A 10,770-nucleotide genomic window follows, 5' to 3' on the forward strand; every position below is an offset into this window, starting at 1 on the left:
TAAAGCATCAGAAAATGGAGGATCCCCGGAAAACGAGACGTTATGGCTAGTATTTGTTATAATAGAGTGTGAGGAAAGTTCAAAACGTTCGACAAAGGCTTCTGTATTCGATGTTTTCAGTGTTATAACATCTTTGCTATGAAAGAAAGAGCTTCAGTGCCACGGCAGTGTGATGATTTACAAAATCTCGTAGTTCTGATACATTTCATCATGGTTAATATCAACCAATGACAGTTGTACGAGTGCCGGCCGTTGTGGTCGAGCGGTTCTAGACGCGTAAGTCTGGAACCGCGCGACCGCTACGGTCGCAGGTTCGAATCCTGCCTCGGGCATGGATGTGTGTGATGTCCTTAGGTTAGTTAGGTTGAAGTAGTTCTAAGTTCTAGGGGACTGATGACCTCAGATGTTAAGTCCAATAGTGCTCAGAGCCATTTGAACCTCAGTTGTACGAGTAGATCTTTAGACAGTAGTCTTTAGACAGTGTAGGCCTATACCACATACCAGGGCGTAGCTGTCATGTTGAAGTCGTAGCTCAGCTGACAGTGTGGTGAGCAGAGAACGAGAGGGTACGTCTCCTTCCGACTTACTTTTCCAACTTCCGTTTCTCAAAAGATTCTAGGTCTTTCTTAATAATTTAATGGAAGCATTTTCTGCAGCAGTCGGTGCTATTTACTATAAATAATGTATTTTCTGTAATTCTTCTTGCAGACTCTAACGACTAGACTGATTTCCCAGTGCCAGTCTTTGTCACAGAGTAAACAGAAGTCACACACTAGAAGTTTTTGCTATTATGAAAGCTTTTTGCAAAATAAATGTACGTAGTTCTTGGTTTCATGGACTGCTTCATATTTGCATCTTGACGGTAAATATTCTTTTCAATGATGGTGAGCAGCTTAGAAATATATCCTCTTCCATTCACATCAAATTACGAAACGAATCTTGATATCTATTGATGAATTAGTTTAGTACAGAGTAAGTGTAGTCAACGATCATCGAGAATATAGATGACAATGACGCGCAAACTGACTTTAGACACTACACTTTCACTATGTGAAATTTAAAACCAGAGATGGGATGAAGATTTAGCTTCCACTAATATGTATGCCAGATCGTTATACAGCATTATTAGTTCTTCAAGCCATTGAAGAGGCCAGAATATTCTTCCCGAGTTTCGCTGCTTTCCTTCGACAACCGGTAGAACAGCTAACGTAGCTATTTTACGAGCGTCCATTTTCATGAGGAAATTGTCTAATTTGCACGCAAGATGCCTCATACTGCCGCTGGAGAGCGCTGAGGTCGCAAAATACGTTGAGGAGCAAGGTCCGTGAGATGTAGCAGGTGGTTTCAGGACGTGCAGTAGGCACGACGGACACCACATCTGGCGTGTTTCGCGATGAGAAACACGTTCCGGGTGACGACGGCTTTAGTCTCCCGCTCAGCAACAGTCAGTTGAGTGCTTGCACCTTCAGCAGAAATACGATTGCTATTGTGATGGTAACTTGTCTGCGCGCGTCGGAAATCAAGCACGTGGCAGTTGGAACAACCGACAAACATTAAGTTCTGCCAGAAATTTCGCAAAACCACTACCAAAATGTTTCAGATGATGCAGTACGTTTACGGTGATAATGCATCGAATCAGAATGTTGTGTTTCGGTGACACCGATATTTTCCGCAAGGAAACAGAAATTGGACAGTAATGTGCGTACTGGTCGGTTCGAAGACACAGTGGGTTCGACGTGAACGCAAGGATAAAGAGGTTCCAATGTTGGTGCGTGCCAACCGCTCCAAAGCGGTAGACGGTGTCGCAACAGCGGTTGGCGTCAGCCACAGTACGTGCAACAAAATTTCCGCTGTTGACCTGAACATGTAGCCTCTTACACAGCTCGGTGTGCCAAGCATCCTGACGCAAGGTAATTGTGATGATCGCATGACAATTTTTTTAAAATGTAGTCAGTAGTGCTGACGATGATCCAACTTTTCTCAACCTGATCATGAACGGAGAACAAATTTGCAGTTTGTTGAATAAGTGAAGAGACAGTCCGTCAGCTGGAAAACGCTAGTATCGCCACGACAGAAGAAAACCTGGACGAGATAGGTCAAAAGGCACGGTGATGCTTGAACTGTTGTTTTAGTTCAAGTGGAATTGTTCACATGCAGTTCATCTCAGATGGTGTAAAGGTAAACAAAACTCGCTGCAAGGAGATCCTTGGCTGTTTACGCGATTCAGTTCATCGTAAGCGTTCTGAGCTCGGAAATGGGAACAACTGCCTTTTGCTACCCGATGACGCCCCTGCGCATCGCTGTGTCTTCGTACAAGAGGAACTTGGGGGCAACAGTTCACCGTTTTACCACACATTCCGACTGCTTACCTGATTTCGCTGCATGCGATATGTCTTTCACCGTATGAAAGCACTCCTACGTGGGGGTAGATCTTGTCCAACTGAGAGGTCATGCCTGCCACAAGAGAAGCTATATGGGTCCCTTCTGCTATGTTTGAGTGGCCCTTCGAGCAGCTACACGAACGTTGGCAGACTTACATAGCGGCCAACGGCGACTGTTTCGAGGAAGGATGTGGATCTGAGTACACGCGGTCGCATGCCCTTCGGGTCAGCATCCATTAAAAAGAAAAAGGGAAACGTGTATGCTGCGTTAAGCGGCATCGTGTGGGTTCCAACTCTGCAGACGTCTCTCTCAAAACTGAAGTATATCTTTTAGAGCCTTTTGTCTAACGATAGTCTTATAGAGCAACACCGGTTATCAGAATTAAAAATAAATTCTTTTATTCCAATCTCGACTGATTTTTATCAAGAAATAAATTCATTAATATTCATATGAAAAACTTTCGGGTATTCACTATGCTATGGTTTACAGCTTCTATCACGGTTGACTATTTTACGTTTACTGAACCACGTGACCAGTGACCATTGATATCACGTTCTACTTATACCTTTCTGTGATAGATGTTTGGGACCAACAAAATAAGAGTGAGGGTTGAAAAGTCCATTGAGATAGCTGGAAATTCTGTTAAACCGCATGATTAATGGTAGGGTTATTCCTATAACAATTTTATTCAACTTTCAAAGAGAGGCTATGTGCAGTTGTTTAAAAGTATAGTTTCAAGTTCCTGACTCGAGAAAAGTTTTAGGAAATTTTCTCTTGATTTTGCTGGAACTGAAAGTCGGCTGCCCGAACTCACCATCTGGGAATCTCTGTAATTTCCAGCATGATGGAATTCTGCAATATGCCATCGCCTCCCTGAACTCACCATCTGGGAATCTCTGCAATTTCCAGCATGTTGGAATTCTACAATAAGCCATCCTCGTCTCATTGATGGGGAATAAACGATGGAGAACAACGGTGAGTAGAGTACAGCGAGAAAATTGTGTTGTATAAAAGCTGTGGCCTTCGGTCTAGATGTAAATTCAAATTGGATAAATTCAGGCGAACTCTACAAAATGCTCAAGAACTTTTATTACAAAATTTATGTTTTAAGATAACTGAAACCTTGGTACATTCCAGAAATGAAATTGACAAATCTCTTTAAGAAATTGTCAACAAAATACACGGTATAGTGGGAGAAGGCTGTCGCAATGAGACTTGTTCGTTCGAGGTACTTGTGATCTCATTTCAATGCATACATATTAAATGAGTTTCTACATATCAATAAGAATGCGTTTCAATGGGTGCCGCATTTGAGAACTAAAGAGCAAATACTCTCGATGGAGGATGTTTTGGAACTGAGTTTGGAGAGGTTGAAGCAGACTGCTAAAAGTTTTTGACTGGTGGCAGAATTCGAGGCTGAAAGGCCATCGGCATGAATAAATACGAGCGCTATTCGAAAAGTAAATTCCGACAGGTCGCGAAATGGGAACGACGGTAAAATTTCGATGAAGCTTAGCACAGATGTGTTGAGCGGTGTCTCTAGTATGCCTGTCGTTTGCGTCACTTCACTCTTTTCAGTTCTGAGCTCACCATGAGCGCGTGAAGATGCCTAGAAGAGTAGTGCCTTCCGCTAAGCGTATGTGCCTGCTGCGAGGCTTCGCCTGATTTCGTGCAACCCCACATAATGTACGCGTCATGCATTTCCTGTTTGACGATAGTTCTCTGCCGCATGCTGCGGTACAATGAGAACGCCCCTGCAGCGTTTTCGATGGGTAGTGTTTGATCGCTCACCATACAGCCCGGACTTGGCTCCGTCTGATGTTCATCTCTGCTCACATGAATCTCTGACTTTGAATAAAATAATTTTGCACAGGCAACGAACTGCAGACCAACGTAGAGAAGTGAAGGAAAGAATAAGCGGCTGTCTTCTATGGCGCGGGTATTGCAAAGTTGGTACAATGCTACGACAAATATCTAAGAAGTATCGGTGACTGTGCAGAGAAGTAGCTGAAAGGTGTAGAAACACTTGCAAATCAGTTTTGATTTTCACTGTGGTTTCCATTTCGCAAACTATCGGACCATAGCTTCCGAACAGACATCCTATTTCGGACAGTGTTATCCAACGTTCTAGTTTCGTAGCATACAGCGATGAAGCAAAAGAGATCAGTACTCGCACTCACTGAAATATTGCAGCACCAGAAGAAAAACGACCTCTTATGTAGACCACAGTGACAGAAAAATACCTGGGTTATCAGAAATATTGACCACCATTTGGAGAGAAATTATGTGTGTAAATTACTATCATAGCTATATATGACGGTAGAATCTGTTCCCGAAAGAACAGCTACCATAGATGACCATGCAGCTTTACTAGAAATGAAATGATAATTAAATGGAGACCCTAGCTCCAAACAGGCGTTGATGTACTTCATTGGGGACGTGTTGAAAACGCGTGCCCCGACCGGGACTCGAACCCGGGATCTCCTGCTTCCATGGCAGACGCTCTATCCATCTGAGCCACCGAGAGCACAGAGGGCATTGGGCCTGCAGGGACTTATCTCTTGCACGCTCCCCGTGGGACCCACATTCCCAACATGTCCACACCACTACATTCGTAGTGTTTGCCCATCATACTTATTACTCGTGGCAGATTAATCTACCAAGTCCCGTACGAGTTCGAGTATAGCCTGTACGTTCGCACAAAGAGGTCAATGGCCGGGAAGCCATATTTTAACTATATATTACGGTAGTATCTGTTCCCGAAAGAACAGGTACCGTAGATGACCATGCAGCTTTGCTAGAAATGAAATGATAATTAAATGGTCACCCTAGCTGCAAACAGGCGTTGATGTACTTCTTCTTCTTCTTCTTCTTTCGATTTCGGCCATCTTTGGACCACGTTCAACAATTCACTTGCCCGGCTTTTTGATCTTTTTTTCTCTCTTCCCAATATTTCCTCATCATTTTCGAGTGGTTCCTCCTCCGCTCTTCCGACCATTTCCTGTTATTATTCTTTAGTTTCGTTTCTTCTGGAAAACACTTAATTTCGTTCACTATTTGTCTAAACTTTTCCCTGTCCCTGATTGACTCACGGGTGACATTAAAATAGGCCAAATCCTTTTTCACCATCTGTATCCATTTATTGTTGGTTTTTTCGTTCCTGTTACTATGTTCAAACACTTTTCTTGTTAGTCTGTTTCCATCCATCCTCGACAGGTGACCATAAAACGTTAGTCTGCGTTTACGCATTGCCTCACTCACTTTCTCAATAGTTTTGTATATTTCCTTATTGCTCTTTAGCTTGTACTCTTCTCCAATCTTTCTCGGTCCTAATATTTTTCTCAAAATTTTCCTTTCTTTCTTTTCCATGTTTTCTATTTCCCCCTTTTTGTTAAGAGTTAGGCACTCCGATGCATACAGGCATTCTGGTCTAATGACAGTTTTATAATGTCTTAATTTAGCTTGAATCGAAATGTTTTTTTTGTTATATATGTCTTTGGTTTTTTGAAAAGCAAATTCCATTTTCCTTGCTCTCGCCTGGTTTGCACTCTTGTCTAAACCATTCACTTGCATTATTTCACCTAAATACTTAAATTTTTCTACTCTCTTAATATTGCCGTATTTAGTAATAAGATTTTTCTTGATGTACTTCATTGTACTATTAGGCGCACTACGAATGTAGTGGTATGGACAGGCTGGGAAGGTGGGTCTCACGGGGAGCGTGCAAGGGATAGGTTCCAGCAGGCGCACTATCCTCTGTGCCCTCGGTGGCTCAGATGGATGGAGCGTCTGCCATGTAAGCAGGAGATCCCGGGTTCGAGTCCCTGTCGGGGCACACAATTTCAACATGTCCCCAACGAAGTACATCAACGCCTGTTTGCAGCTAGGGTGTCAATTTCACTATCATTTAAATTAGTATTGTAGCGAATTGGGAAAAAAATTCTTATCTGAAAAAAAAAATCTTATTGAACGAGCTGAACTGAAATGTCATGCTTGACGTAATACTGTCACAGGGTTATTTTGGGCGTATAACTACTATAAAGCTACGCACGTCAATAGTGTTTAAGACATTGTGCGCTTAGTATGTTGCATTCATATTCTGTAAGGACCCCATTGAACGTGACTGATAAGAATGGGATGCTAACCGACTCTATACTGGGAGTTCGAAAAATGAGGCGGGTCATGCAGAGCGCTTGCTCTGTTCAAGAAACCCCCACCGAGCTGTGATCAACGGTTGAGGGCACTCCGCAGGGAGCGAGAGCGCGGTCCCGCGACGGTGCCTCACGTGTTATCTCCGGCCCCTACTGCGTCCCCTGAGGAAAGGCGGTCGTTACCATCCGGCTGTGCGCCGCCGCCGTATATTTCTCAAGCCAGCTGCGCGATGACCTCCATATAAGTCCACCCCAGCGATTTAGGAGCCACTCACTCCTCCGTTATCGCAATAACTCACGCGGCGTCTTTTGCAGGCGCTGATAAGCGTCTCTTATATCTACGACCACCAATCTCCCCTCTCCAGCCGCGTGAAACAGCCGCTCCCGCCCCGCAGGTTTGCGAAAAGTTTCGGGAAGTGTTCCATGGCGGCAGGTGCACCAAGTCCCGACCGAGAAAGTTGAGCTCAGCAGGTGCGTTCTATCGTGCAGAGCGCTGCTGCCGCCATGAAAGCTGCGTTGATGGATTTTGCACTCTGCTTTCGCCCACGTGCAGCGAAGTAGACGATAAGGTTCGCTAAGAAACATGGAATAAAATGAGTTCAATGATGCATTACTTCAAATAATTGAGCTATATCCACTGGACCTGGTCACTGGGAAACTGGCTGCACATTACTGGTTAGCTAAAGGAAACTTCACCAAAAAATCGACTCACGGTTTGCTGACTAGCACTTAGAAGCTACAAATTAAAACTATAGCTTTAAATGTGAAGATAAAATAAGTACTAAAAAAGCACCCAGTTTACAAAATTTGCAAATCACTTTTTACGTCCCAGTGAATTGCTGAATTTTTGGGACTAACACCAAACAGGACTCGAACTTATACGAATAAGGGCCTCACGAATGGTCAGAAGTTTCACTCGCAGAACAGCTTCACTGAAACATAATTATTCTGCGAAAGCTTGCTAACGAAGTTTCAAGGACCGGAATCTGGAGGTATACTTCGTCCCCCTACATATCGTTAACATAGGGACCGTAAAAGTTAAATAGTTACAGAATTCACAGAAGTATTTATGAATTTACTTCTCTCTTGCTCCATACGCGACTGAAACGGGAAAAAATGCTAACATGATATACCGTGCTAAGTATCCTCGGCCAAACGCTTCGTAGTGGTTTTCAGAGTATGTACTCTGAGGTACAATAAGACACCCCCTAATATCATGTCGAACCTACTTTTGCCCACTGTAGTACAGCAACTCGACCTGGGAGGGAGTCAACAAGAAATATTGAACCATGCTGCCTCTGTAGCCTTCCATAACCATGAAATTGCTCCGGGTGCAGAATGTTGTGCACGAAGTGACCTCTCGATTATGTTCTATAAATATTCGATGGGATTCAAGTCGAGCGATCTTGGTGGCCAAACCATTCGCTCGAATTGTCCAGAATGTTCATCCCACATTAATTTCTGTGGTTATTTCACGCGGTGTCGCTTGTCTGTTAGCGCTGACAAGTCTATGCAGACGCCGCTGCTTTCGGTCGTTACGTCGTTTGATATGTCATTTGATAAGCCAAAATCTTGTTGTTGTTGTGGTCTTCGGTCCGAAGACTGGTTTGGTGCAGCTCTGCATACTACTCTATGCCGTACAAGCCTCTTCATCTCGAAATAACTGCTGCAACTTGTATCTTTCTGAATCTGCTTCCAGAATTCGTTTCTTGTTTTACTTCTGCTATTTTTGTTCACCCTCTCCCTTCCACACACACACTTCCCTTGATATCTCAGGATCTGCCCTATAAACCGATATGTTCTTCTAGTCGGGTTGTGCCACAAAATCCTTTTCTTCTCAGTTCTCTTCAGTACCTCCTTATTAGTCCCGTGATCTACCAACCTAATATTCAGCATCTTTCTATAGCACCCCATTTCAAAAGTTTCCGTTCTTTTCACTTCAGTACACAGCTACACTCCATACAAATACTTTCAGAAGAGGCTTCCTAGCACCTAAATCTATATTAGGCGTCAGCAAATTTTCTACAGAAACGCTATGTTGCCATTGTCAGTCTACATTTTTTATCCTCTCTGCTTTGGCCATCCTCAGTTATTCAGCTGGCAAAATAATAAAACTCATCTACTACCTTCAGTGTCCCGTTTCCCAATCTAATTCCCTCAACGTCACCTGATTTAATTCGACTACATTCCACTACACTTGTTTTGCTTTGTTGATGTTCACCTTATATCCTCCTTTCAAGACACTGTCCATTACAGTCAATTGCTCTTACAAGTTTCTTTGCTGTTTCTGGCAGAATACTGTGTCATTGGCCAACCTCAAAGTTTTTTTATTTCTTCTCCCTGAACGTTAACTCTTACAGCATCTTTTCCCTATCGTTTCCTTTCCTGCTTGCTCAGTGTACAGATGGAATAACACTGACGATATGCTACAGTCCCGTCTCGCTTCTTTCTCTATCACTGCTTCCCTTTTATGCCCATCAACTCAACTGCTATGTCGTTCCTGCACAAATTGTAAATAGCCTTTCTCTCCCCGTGCTTTCCCCTGCTACTTTCGGAAATTCAAAGAGAGTAGTCCAAAGCTTTCTCTAAGTCTACAAACGTTATAAACATAGGTTTGCCTTTCCTCAACCTACCTCGTGATATAACTCATAGGGTCAATATTATTTCACACGGTCCTACATTTCTCCTAAATCCAGCTGATCTTCCACTAGGTCAACTTCTATTTTGCTGCTGTGACTTATTAAACTGATAGTTCGGTAACATTCGCACCTGTCGGCACCAGCTTTCCTTGGAATTGTAATTGTTATATTCTTCTTGAAATCTGATGGTATTTCGCCTGTCTCATAATCTTTCACGCCAGATGGAAGAGTTTTGTCATGGCTGGACATCAGGAGGCTATTTATTTGTACTTTATTTTATATATCAGTATTATCTGATAAGCCAAGAGCATATGGATCGTGTAATGTCACATTTCCGAGTACGCAGTGGACATGGTCAGCACAAGATTTTTCATTTTAATTCTCACTATCTCATGAAAACTTTGTATTAGTTCGAAAATCAGCTGGTCTATTTTCGAAAAATTACAGCATCACCCGATCAATGAGTCAGTTCCAAAACTTGCAGCATCACTGTTAAATGCTCCTCCAAATAAACGTCACGAATGTGCAAAGACGTCGTGTTCTGTTTAGGAAACGGGACAGATTAATTTATTGAAATGTTCTCAACGGATTCTGTTTCCTGGTCAACTGTGGTACCTTGGAAGGGATACGCTTTTTAATGAGTAGAATAGAAACTACGTGTCATGATTCCGATAAAGACAGCATATAAACGAATATCGTTAGAAAAATCAGTTACAATAAACAACAAAGCATGTTGGTGAATGTATCCGTGTTGAATTACTCTGACAAGGCTTAGAGAAAATAAAAATTATTTATGTCTACCTTGACACGGTTAAGTAATTTACGTTGAAATGGCTAATTTTAGGTTCATGAAATTCCCACCCCAGGACAGCATCAAAACATATGCATATGAATGAAAAGCGTTATGTTAGCGGACACCAGAGGTAATGGTATGGTCTCTGTTTGGCAGTGCCGGAGGCGTTCTGCCCCGTAATAGACGTGCTTTGGGTCGCCGCTACATGAGCCCTGTGGCCTGATCAATACGTGTCTCATTGTAGCCAGGCGGCAGTCATACGCGTGCACACATACGCACACGCACAGCTACGAGCAGCCCCGCTTTGTTGTCAATACGTGCTCATTCGAATTAAAAGGGTTCTCGTTGCCAGCGTGAATAGACGTTCCTACTTTTCCATAACGCACTGACGACGAACTACATAAGTCTACACGATCGGTTGTGCTGTTGCAACACAACTGTCGTTTACGTGTCAAGCTTGCCTTTAGATACGTTGTTTAATTGTCTGTATGCAAATAGTTTTCATTGCCGTCACTGCCAGTTTTGTTTACAGGCAAATACGTCACTGGTGCAATACGAGGACTATTTTTTCTTATTTAAAACTCCGAATGGTCTCTAAATTAAAACCACAGTGAGAATCCGATGAACCTTTGTGCAAATGTGTTGCGCAGTGTCTCCAGTACGCCCGTCGATCACGTCTTGTCCCACTTCTCAGTTCTGAGAGCACAGTAAACACGCAAACATGCCTAGAGCAGTACAATCTCCCGCCAGGTTTCTTTCTTCATGCTGGAGGGTTCCACATGATTTGGTGCAGGCCACATGTATA

The 10,770-nt window shown here is 43.1% G+C and overlaps 1 non-coding gene across 1 annotated transcript; it reads right to left on the minus strand.

The window, feature by feature from the left end:
- Positions 1–4,835: 4,835 nt before the first annotated feature.
- On the minus strand, positions 4,836–4,910 carry Trnap-ugg. The gene has a single exon. It is a non-coding gene; the product is annotated as a tRNA-Pro (tRNA).
- Positions 4,911–10,770: the final 5,860 nt, after the last annotated feature.

The sequence above is a fragment of the Schistocerca americana genome, chromosome 2, assembly GCF_021461395.2.
Source record: "Schistocerca americana isolate TAMUIC-IGC-003095 chromosome 2, iqSchAmer2.1, whole genome shotgun sequence".
Lineage (NCBI taxonomy): Eukaryota > Metazoa > Arthropoda > Insecta > Orthoptera > Acrididae > Schistocerca > Schistocerca americana.